Here is an 11,376-nt window from a genome sequence, read left to right as displayed (position 1 = left end):
CTAGCCCAGCTTTTATGGAGAAAATGGGAGCCCCGCCTTACATGGGGCGGGGACTCTCTGCGCCCCGCCCCTTCTGGCTGGTGGCACTGCGGCTCGGGAGCCCCCTTGACAGGGTCCCTATCAGGTATAGGAGGGGCGCTCTCGCTGCCAACTCCTTTTTCTTCCTTCCAAGACTAGGGTCACCCCAAAAGACCCTCCTCAGCCTCCACTTGTTGGGGAAAATTCCGGTAAGGGTCCTAGCCTAGGTGCGTCCCAGGCTTGGGCCTGCCTATGACTCAGCAGTGTAGTCCCCAAGCTGAGGGGGGATGGCCAGCACAGAAAGGAGGAGGACACAGGTACTTACTGTCAGGAGGCCAAACAAGCTGGTTCACAGGATGCTGTCCCGACCTTCCCAAGCTCAGTGTCCCAGGTGGTAGCGCCCCCTGCACCCCTCCCCCACTTTCTCACCCCTACATCCTCCTTGGCCAGCCCCTAACTGGATAAAGGCATATCACCCCGTTAGGCCTGACCCAATTTAACAAGGATCAAATTGGAAGGTGTTAGACAAGCACTGGGACGACTTCCCACAATCCCACCCTGTAGGAGGCTGGCCAGGACTTGTGAAGCATCAATGGTCAGTCCCAACCTGTTCATTGAAACCATAAAGATTCCAAACAGCCCAGAGAGAGAGAGAGATTGATTGAGACTCTAATCCTGGGGTGGGGGTGGGCATATCAGGGCTTATTGGCCTCATAGACAAAGACGACAGCCTACCTGCCTTCCAACTAGGAACCAAAATACCAGCCTTAGCCAGTCCTGTGCCACAGGTTTGTAATCCCAGCTGTTTGAGGTGCTGAGGCAGGAGGATACCAAGCTGAAGGTCTGTCTGAGCAGCTTGGTGAAAGTGTCTCAAAATAGAAAGTGATCCTAACATTTGGGAGTTAGAGGCAAGGGGTTCAGGAATTCAAAGCCAGCCTTGGCTACATGAGGCCCGCTCTCAAAAATAAATAAAGTAAAAATAAAATAAAAGATTAAATAAAAGGTTGGCTATAGAGTTTAGTAGGGATACAGTTCATGGGAATTTATCTTAATGGGGATTACACCTCAGGGGAATTTGGTGGGGAATTTGGTGCATAGTGATACAGCTCAATGACAAAGCACCAAATATGTGTTTTATCTGAGATTCAACCCTTGATACAAAAGCCAAACTAGGAAATGCTGCTTTGTGGGGCAAAAGTGACCTGTTAGCTGGGCATGATGCAACACATCTGTAACCAGCATCTGGGAAGCTGAGTCAGGAGGGGTTCTAATTCAAGGCTAGGCCAGGCTTGTGTAGCAACTTTCTTTTCTTATTTTTTAAAAAATATTTATTTATTTATTTATTTATGTATTATGTATACAATATTCTGTCTGTGTGGATGTCTGCAGGCCAGAAGAGGGCACCTCATTACAGATGGTTGTGAGCCACCATGTGGTTGCCGGGAATTGAACTCAGGACCTTTGGAAGATCAGGCAATGTTCTTAACCACTGAACCATCTCTCCAGCCCCCCCCCTTTTTTTTTTTTTGTTTTTTTGCTTTTTTTTTTGAGACAGGGTTTCTTTGTAGCTTTGGACTTTCAAAAAACAAACTAAAGAATAAAAATCAAATGAGCTCTTAGCAGGAAACCAGCTGCAGGGAGGATACAGGCTATGGAGCTCAACTGTGGGAAGGATGCAGGCTACAGAGGAGTGTCACACTGTAAGGCCTCCAGGCATGGCCCTGTCAGTAGGGCTCAGACCTTCTGAGTCAAACTCATGGTAGAGGGGCATGCTGGACAGACTGGAGTCCAGAGGCAGGCTCTCTGGACCAGCTTCCTAGAACTCATGTTCTGATTCCCATCTTCTCCCTGGGCCTCTCTAGGAGCTGGGTTTGTGGGAGCAGAAAAACTTCAAAGGCTGGGAAGACTCAGAAGCAAGGGAGGGATATCACACAGGTGTGACTGATTTTTCCCTGGGACTAGGAGGTTCACAGTTATGCCCCCTTCCTGAAGGAAAAATGTCTAAGGTTCCCCTCCATCAAGCTGTTAGCTCAGGAAAACATCCTTAACCTACAGGACCCTCTGTTAGTGCAGGTAAATCCTGGGGTACCAGGACCCTGGAGCTGGGCAGAGGCAGGTGCTGGTCCAGCATGACTCAGCAACCTAGTGGCCTGAGAGCTTCGAGCAGGCCAAGCTTCCTACCGGACATCTGAGCCAATAGGGAACAACCAGGAACTCCTTTGCTTTATCATCACTGGGAGAAAGAACTGTCAGGAAATGGGGCCCTGGGGAAGTTGACATAGAGACTCTTGCCTCTGGGTTTCAGGCCAGGCCAGTATGCCCTGCTGCCTACAGCAGTTCAGGCCCTTTCCCCAGTTTCCAGGCCAGCTTAGGGAGGTAAACAAGGCGGTGGCTGGGGAACCCCCTGGCAGGGCCCTCTCTGCTTGCTGTGGTCAGGTGGCCTGGGCGGCTGTGAGTCAGAGTCCCATGATTCTGGTCAGAACAGGGAGATCCCCCGGCCGGCCGGCCGCTCTCACCCATTTCATTGCCAGCAGAGGGGATGGAGAAGGGTCTTGGGGGTAAGGTGCCTCTGGAGACCCTACAGGAAAGTGAGCTTTCAGAGGACGACGTCTGATACCTTTTCCATGAGCCCACCTGCCCCTCCTCAGCCTCTGAAGCACAGAGTGGAGGAAAGGGATATGCTTGGCACCTGAATCAAGAGAGAGTTCTCTTGATCATCTTTGCAAAGGCAGGGCCTGGCCTCATCTTTGAAATGGGTCAGGAGTAGGAGGACCTGAGCTGCTCCTCCCTAGGGGGTTCCCCACAGGTGTGCTGATTATTTGCTGACCTTTGGGGGTGTAAGCCACCGGTGCAGTCAGTGAGGAAGAGGAGGATGAGTGGGGTAACACAGAAATGACCCAAAGTTGAGAGGTAGATTCTGGGGAAGAGCAGAGGTGACCCAGGACCTCTCCTGCCTATTGTCTCTACTGTCAAAGCATCCCTCAGTTCCTAGGGTTACCTTGACCCCTATCTTGAAGTCTCCAGCCTAGGGCTGGGCTGCCCTTCCCCCAGAGGCTCTTCCCTACATAATCTGGACATTTTGGTTACCCCATGGTTTTTGTACCTTTAGCCTCCTGGCTGCTGCTCCTGGTTCCCTCTCTCCCTCTCCCTTCTCCTCCCACCTCCCCCACATGGTCCAGTTCAGTCTGATCATGTCCACTCTGGACTCTCCAGGATGTCCCTGCTTCTACCTGCGCTCTTCCTTTTATCTACAAGAAACTTTCTCCTCCACCATACCTAGGAGCAGTCATGGCCTTCCCTTCCCTTTTTATTTCCTGTTCACTCACTGTCTGTCGTGTGGTCTCTTTGAGTTCCCCTAAGGTTGGCGATGGTTTTCTCAAGTTTGATTTACATTGTTAGGTCTCGGGTAGTCCACGTGTCTAGGAATGAGCTCAGACTGGACTATAGAAGGATTTCTGGTGGTTAGATGAAAGCCTGCGTTCCTCAGGAAATAGGAAATGGGGTTTCATCCCTAAAAGGAGTCATTTCCTTGTCTCTGACCAAAAGGACGTGGTTTTACATTGATATATGCCTATATAGTTAACTACATATGGATGGAGCCCATGCCTGCATCCAGGCTGCCTCAGTCCCTACTCACAAGTACTTGTTCTACATTTCAAAGTCCCCATGCTAGCGTCCTGGTCCTTCTCTCCTCCCAGATAACCATTGTTGTCTTTGTAACAACAAGCTTTATCCCCCTGCCCACCTGCCCCGCATCTCTTGCTATCACTGGCCGTCTCCACTGTTTCCCCAGCCCTGCCCATGTCCAGTCAGCTTCGCTTTTTCTCTGCCCTGGACTCTTCCAGATGCCTCTGGATATTCTCTCTTATTTATAAGAAAAACCTTCCCCCTACTAGTGGAGCATCATGTTGGCAGTTTCTTTACCGTGCTCCCTCGCATACAGATAGCCTTGGGCTGTGGAATCAGGAGTCCAGATGAGTGCTGGTCAGCTGGAGCTAGGCCATGGAGGATTCAGGCTGGGATGCTTGACCATCCTTCACGAGACTGTGAGTCACAGGGACACTGCCTCTCTAAATCCCTGCTCTACCTAGGTCCAGTGAGATGCATTTCTCTGTATGAATAGTCTATGGCGGGGTCTAGGGCAGACACTGACTTCCGCTCACTCAGTGCAGTGACACACCCCAAGTTCCCAGATATGCCCAGTTCACTCCACCTGGTACCTTTTCTAAGACGCTTACCCGTGTCCAGAACCCTTTCCCCTTCTTTGAATGGCAGTTTCCTACCCTAAATATTATCACCTTCCCTTACCACCTTCTGGACAACACCTCCAAGTACTGGACACCATTTTCCTTATTGCTGGCTGGCATGTTGTTACTACCTCCTCAGGTCCCTCCATGATTTCACAATGCTTCTCAAGGTTGCTTGCTATCTTTTGGGGTGTGGAGTCAAGAGTCCAGATGGGTGCCGTTCACTTTGTAGGCCCTGCATTTTTTGGTAGTGTCTGGGATAAAATCCAAGGCCCTCTTCATGCACTCTAGGCAAGCACTCTGCACCCCAGCCTCTCCTTTAGCTCCTTTCCTGCGGAAGCACAAGCAGGAGGTTTCTGGCTCTGACAAGAAGGGGGACATATCCCAAAGGCTATTAAGAATATTCTAAAAGAAAAAACAATGGAAGGAATTGTGTAATGCCAAGGTGTTGGGGCAATGGAGGCTGGGGACTCTGTAGTCCCTCTGGAGTTGGGCCATCCACAGGGGCTGGGGTTTGACACTAGAATGAATCCACACCCAGGGCGGGGCCTGGGCCCTGATGGCAAAACACAGGGGTGGTGGGGAAGCTGTTAGCCATATCCAAGGGGCAAAAGGGAGGCAGAACAAGGCAGTGTTGGGCGCCCTAGGTTGGCAGCAAACTTTTTGGGGCACAGAGGTGCAAGAGAACTTGCCAGTTTGGGGAGCCAACTCCAACAGAGCCGAGGAGGAGCCATGGAATAAGGGCTGCAATCTACCTTGGGGAGGCTGTTCTTGACCTGTCCCCAAGTATGTGTGCTTGGGTCCACCGCCTTGGGTGGGTTCCTTCCTGACTGAGAATCCAGCTGAGCCTTCCCTTGACCAACTTGGTTTTAGTCTGCTTATTCCAAACAAGGCCATTGTGGTGGTTTGAATAGAATTGACCCCCCAGAGACTCGTGTTTGAATGCTCGGCCCATAGGGAGTGGCACTATTAGGAAGTATGACCTTGTTGGAGGAAGTATGTCGCTGTGGGGACAGGCTTTAAGGTCTCATATATGCTCAAGCTATGCCCAGTGTGGCACACAGCCTCCTGCTGTCTGTGGATCAAGATGTAGAACTCCCAGATCCTTCTCCAGCACCTCATCTGCCTGCATGCCTCCATGTTTCTCGCCATAAAGATAATGGACTGAACCTCTGAAACTGTAAACCAGCACCAATTAAATGTTTTCCTTTAAGAGTTGTTTTGGGACCGGGCGGTGGTGCCGCACGCACGCCTTTAATCCCAGCACTCGGGAGGCAGAGGCAGGCAGATCTCTGTGAGTTCGAGACCAGCCTGGTCTACAAGAGCTAGTTCCAGGACAGGCTCCAAAACCACAGAGAAACCCTGTCTCGAAAAACAAAAAAAAAAAAAAAGAGTTGTTTTGGTCATGGTGTCTCTTCACAGCATTAGACACCCTAACTAAGACAGCTACCGTTCTGTCTCCTCTCTTATGCTGAAGTAGAATGTGCCCAGCTTTCTCCTGGGCGCTGTACCCTTAGGTACAGGGTTCAAGGCTCAGGAAAGTGTAGGAATGGGAATCTGATTGCCTTGACCTTTTTCCAGGTCTTTTCCTTCCTCCATCACCCCTTAACCTGAGACTTACCCTGTGGGGTGATTGAGGTTCCCAAAGCTGGGGGCTAGTCGGCATGTTGAGGAAGATTCTGGAAAGATAAAAGCAGAGCCAGAGGTGGAGGGACTAAGGAAATCAGAAACTTGGTCTTAGGCAGTTCAGAGGGCCTGAGCCTGGAGGAGCCCTACTGAAAAGCCATTCAAGGAGAGATAAGGGCTGGGCAGTCAAGGGATGGGAGAGCAGTCACTGTCAGTGCCAGGAGGGGCGGTGACAAATGCCCAAAGCCTGGGTACCACTGTCCTCTGAGGACTTTCTCAGACCGTTACCTGTCCTGCACCAGCATTTTGTGGACCATCTACCCTCCTGAGCACTGGCACCCAGGTTGGTGCTCACCTGGCTCTTCCCAGCCAGCTCCCTTCTTCCCGTTTGGCCTCCAGGGATACTTAGCTCCTCTATACACGTGTGTCGGTCTCTCTCTAGTTGCAGACACCCCTTTGCTTGACCATGTTCCTAAGCAGGCACAAGGGGGACCTTGGCTAGCATTTGTGAGATGCCTGGGTCAGGAAATGTTAGTCCAGTTAAATAAAAAATACAATAGCAGTTAGGCCTGTGGTGTTGTTTTTGTTGTTGTTGTTTTGCTTTGCTTTAAATTGATTTTTATTTGTAGTAGTGTTTTGCCGGCATGTATGTCTGTGTGAGGGCGTCAGATCTCAGAGTTACAGACAGCTGTGAGCTGCCATGTGGATGCTGGGAATTGAAACCAGGTCCTCTGGAAGAGCAGTCAGGGCCAGGCGGTGGTGGCGCACGCCTGCCTTTAATCCCAGCACTCGGGAGGCAGAGGCAGGTGGATCTCTGTGAGTTCGAGGCCAGCCTGGTCTACAAGAGCTAGTTCCAGGACAGAGAAACCCTGTCTTCAAAAATGGAAAAAAAAAAAAAAAAAAAGAGCAGTTATTGTGCTCTTAACCGCTGAGCCATCTTTTCAGCCCCAGGTCTCATGATGTTGTAATCCCAGCTACTCGTGAGGTTGAAGCAGGAAGGTTACAATTTCAAGGCCTTAGTGAAATCCTTTCTCAAAATTAAAAAGTAAATAAACAAAAGTATGGAGATATAACTCAATGGTATAGCATTTACCTAGCACGCAGGAGGCTCTGGATCCAGTCCCTAGTAACACACACACACACACACACACACACACAGAGTAAAATTATAGAAGTACTGTGGCCACTGTTTTAGACTAGGATCTTCCACTAGGCCCAGTAGATCAGACTAAAAATCCAAATGGAATTAGTGCCCTGTGGAGGTCAGAAGACAACTTTTGGGACTTCTCTTCTGCTATGTAGGTCTCTGGGGGTACAACTCAGGTCATCAGGGTTGATGGCAAGTGTCTTTACACACTGAGCCATCTCTACAGCTTTCTCTCTCTCTCTCTCTCTCTCTCTCTCTCTCTCTGTCTCTCTCTTTTCTTTCTTCTTTTAGAAGGGATCTTGGGCTGGAGAGATGGTTTAGCAGTTAAAGAGTACTGGCTACTCTTTCAGAGGACCCAGCACCCGCATGGCAGCTCACAACTGTAGGTAACTCCCATTCCAGGGCATCGACACCCTCACACAGACATATGTGCAGGCAAAACACAATGCACATAAAATAAACACCGAAAACAATTTAGAAAAACAAAGCAAACAAACCCAAGGTTACAAAAAATTTCACGCTCACTTAGGCAGCACATATACTAAAATTGGAACAATACTGACAGAAAAAAAGATGGGGTCTTGCTGGGCTGCCTTGACCAGACTATAATCACTATATAGACCAGGCAGGCCTCAAACTGTTGTAGGAGCTCCTGCTACTGTTTCCTGAATGCTGGAGTTACAGGTGTGGGAAACCTTCCCTGACTCGGTTCGGTTTGGATCTGTCGTAGCCAAGAGTACTGACCTAATGTCTCTCTAGATCCCATGTCTACTCCAGAGTTCCAGAGGAGGCCACTGTAATAATGGCTAGAAGCCTGTGGCCACACCCTATCCCCCAAACCACTGGCAATTCCTGTTGTTTCTAATTCCTAATAGCAACAGTAATAACCTCATGTATCTTTTATGTCAGGAAACGTTCTGAGTTTTATATATCTATAAAATCAACCCGCTCCCTTAATGTGAAACCATGTGATTAGTTCCGGCCAAGGACCTGAGACAGTAAAAGCCACAGACCAATTACAAGGCAAGTGTTTCTTTATTTGCTAATGCCAAAGCTTCTGAAGTTTTTTCCTCTGCCAGGGGAGCCAGGGGAGCATTGTTCCAGGAGCTGTCCCTGAAGCCGGTGTAAGAACTGAAGTGAGCGGAGCTGGCAGAGCCCTTGATGGGCACACAACTTTAAAAAGTAAGGTTTTGTGAAAACACCCCGCCCAGCTCCAGACCATCCTTCCCCAGGTGCCTGTTTAGGGACCTCTGCCTTCTTACGTCTAATCGGGACGACTGTGATAGGAAAGAAAAGCTTTACTGCACTTACTTACCTGTTTATTTAGTATGTGTACTAACTGTGCACACATTAGTGTGCCACCGTGTGAACGGGGAGGTCGGAGGGCAACTTGCAGGAGTCTTTTTCTCTCCAACCACATGTAAGTCTGGGGGAGACAAACTGAGCCCCTCTCAGGCTTCGTTGCAAATACCTGCACCCACTGAGTCATCCAGTGGCTGCTCTTCCAGAGGTCCTGAGTTCAATTCCCAGCAACCACATGATGGCTCACAACCATCTGTAATGAGATCTGGTGCCCTGTTCTGTCATGCAGGCATACATGCAGGAGAACACTGTATACATAATAAATAAATAAATCTTTAAAAAAAAAAAGAGTACAGAACGGTGAGTTTCTGTTGGACTTTTCACATGTAGGTGTCATAATAGGCCTGTGAATTAAGCCGAGCCTGTAAGTTCAATGTGGGGAAGGCAGAAGCAAAGGGATCCTGAGTTGGAGGCTAGTAGCGAGACCTTGATATTTATTTTTTTTTTTTTTGGTTTTTCGAGACAGGGTTTCTCTGTGGTTTTGGAGCCTGTTCTGGAACTAGCTCTTGTAGACCAGGCTGGTCTCGAACTCACAGAGATCCGCCTGCCTCTGCCTCCCGAGTGCTGGGATTAAAGGCGTGCGCCACCACCGCCTGGCTCCGAGACCTTGATAATAACAAAGCCCCAGAAAAAAAATTATTTGGCTTTGTTTGCTTGAGACAGTTTCTTTGTGTAGCCTTGGCTGCTCCAGAACTAGGTCTGTAGGCCAGGCTGGCCTCGAACTCACAGAGATCTGTCTGCCTCTGCCTCCCAAGAGAAAAGAAATTTAAATTAAAGGCTGACAACACATTAGCAAGGGATTTTGATCTACTTATTATTTTAGGTATTTAGAATCTTGGAGCTCATTTTATACACAATATAAGTTGGACTGGGATTCAGAGGGATCTGGCTGCCCTTGCCTCTTGAATGCTGGGAATAAAGGCATGGGCTACCAGGCTCAGCCCAAATATCAGTTTAATTTTTTTTTGTTTGTTTGTTTTTATTTTTATTTTTTTGAGACAAGGTTTCTCTGTAGCTTTTTGGTGCCTGTTCTGGAACTAGCTCTTGTAGACCAGGCTAACCTTGAACTCACAGAGATCTGCCTGCCTCTGCCTCCCGAGTGCTGGAATTAAAGGCGTGCACCACCACCACCTGGCCAGCTTAATTTTTTTGTTTTAAGTATATTTAATGTGTGCGTGTGTATGTGTGTGTGTCTGTGTACACACCACAGTGCACATATGGAAGTCAGAGGACAACTTGTGGGAATTTATTATCTCCTTGCACCACGTGAGTCCTTGTGATGGAACAGGTGTCACTGGGCTTGGCAGTAACTGTCTCCACCCTCTGTGACATCTGGCCTCTGTGACATTAACGAGGGTGAATTACAGGCAAACGAATGATTTTTAGGAAAGATAACATGACTTGTAAATTCTTCTGTAAGGGTGCCCATTTGGGTGTGGCCGGGTTTCTCTGCCGTTGAGGCTCTGAGACCGAATCATTTTCTGGTTAATTCCAGCAGAGAGTACTCTGGGAGATTCTTCTTTGAGGCACATGAAGGAGCTTAGGTGGAATCCTGTTCACAGCTGTGCTTGGTCTTCAATTCCAGCGCTCAGGGAGCCATAGTGGGCAGATCTCTGTGAGTTCGTGAATTCAAGGCCAGCCTGGCCTACATACCAAGTTCCAGGACAGCCAGGACTAGAAAAGATCCTATTTCAAAAACAAACACATAAAATAAAAGCCTGCTCTCAGAACGCTTTCTCTCCAGTGATGGTTTTAATGGTGCATTCTGCACTTTGACCTATAAAGTCTGTCTCTGGTAGCTGGTCTCCTGGCTTCATTCCTCTGCATTCCTCTCCCTGCCCAAAGGAAGGCTCATCTTGAGATTTAAATGTAAACTCTAGGTCCTGTTCTTCCTGCTTTTTGTTTTATTTTGTTTTGTTTTGTTTTTCGAGACAGGGTTTCTCTGTGTAGCAACAGCCCTGTCTGTCCTGAAACTTGGTTTTGTAGACTAGGCTGGCCTCGAACACACAGAGATCTCCTGCCTTAGCCTCCTGAGTGCTGGGATTAAAGGTGTGTGCCTGCCACTGCCACCGGGGCCCTCTTCCTGTTTTTTGATCTTAGGACAAAGCCTCAAATAAGGCAGTGAGTACTATAATCACAGCACATGGGGAGTGGAGACTGGAGGATTGGGAGTTCAAGACTAGCCTTGGCTGCATTGGATCCAAAAAAAAAAAAAAAACCCTAGGTAAATCCCTGACAAAGTACATAAAGATCCATCCCCTACAACTGGAGGGAGAGGGGAAGGGGGGGGGGCAGGATCCTACTGGGTTCTCTATCTGCACTGGTGGGTAAGGGGCACTGTCCCTTTAAGATTTATTTGTATACACTGAGGACAATTACCCTGAGACCCTGCCTCCTCTCCCCAGGGTAATACCTTAAACTCACTTTACCTAGGAGGCTGTCTGCCTTTGCAGGCTGATTATCTTCCCCCACTGTAATCTTGCCAAGCGCTGTGAACCTTGACTCTCCTGCCCTGGGCAGGATGAACAGGTTCTGGCAGGGTAGTGGCCAGATCATCATCAAAGCATTTGTGTTTGTATTTTTTTGTTTGTTTGGTTTGATTTTTGTTTCTAGAGACAACCTTTACTCTGTAGGCCAGGTGGCCTGGTACTCACTACACAGTTCAACCTAAAGTAATCCTCCTGCCTCAGCCTCTCAGGTACTGGGATTATGGGCATATGCCACCATTTAGAAAAAAAAATCTTTTACTTATTCTTTTTTGTTTGTTTCTGAGGCAAGATTTCCCTATGTGTCTCTGGCTATCCTGGAACTTGCTCTGTAGACCAGGCTAGCCTCCAACTCAGAGATCTGCCTACCTTTGTCTCCTGAGCACTGGGATTAAAGGCTCAGGCCACCACTGCCCAGCTCTTTTATTTATTCTTCGGCAGTTCAGTGTGTGTGTGTGTGTGTGTGTGTGTGTGTGTGTGTGTAGGATCT

The sequence above is a fragment of the Microtus oregoni genome, unplaced genomic scaffold (genome assembly GCF_018167655.1).
Source record: "Microtus oregoni isolate MIOR12 unplaced genomic scaffold, Mior012 000015F_ref0000493, whole genome shotgun sequence".
Lineage (NCBI taxonomy): Eukaryota > Metazoa > Chordata > Mammalia > Rodentia > Cricetidae > Microtus > Microtus oregoni.
Note: the sequence above shows the minus strand (reverse complement) of the source record.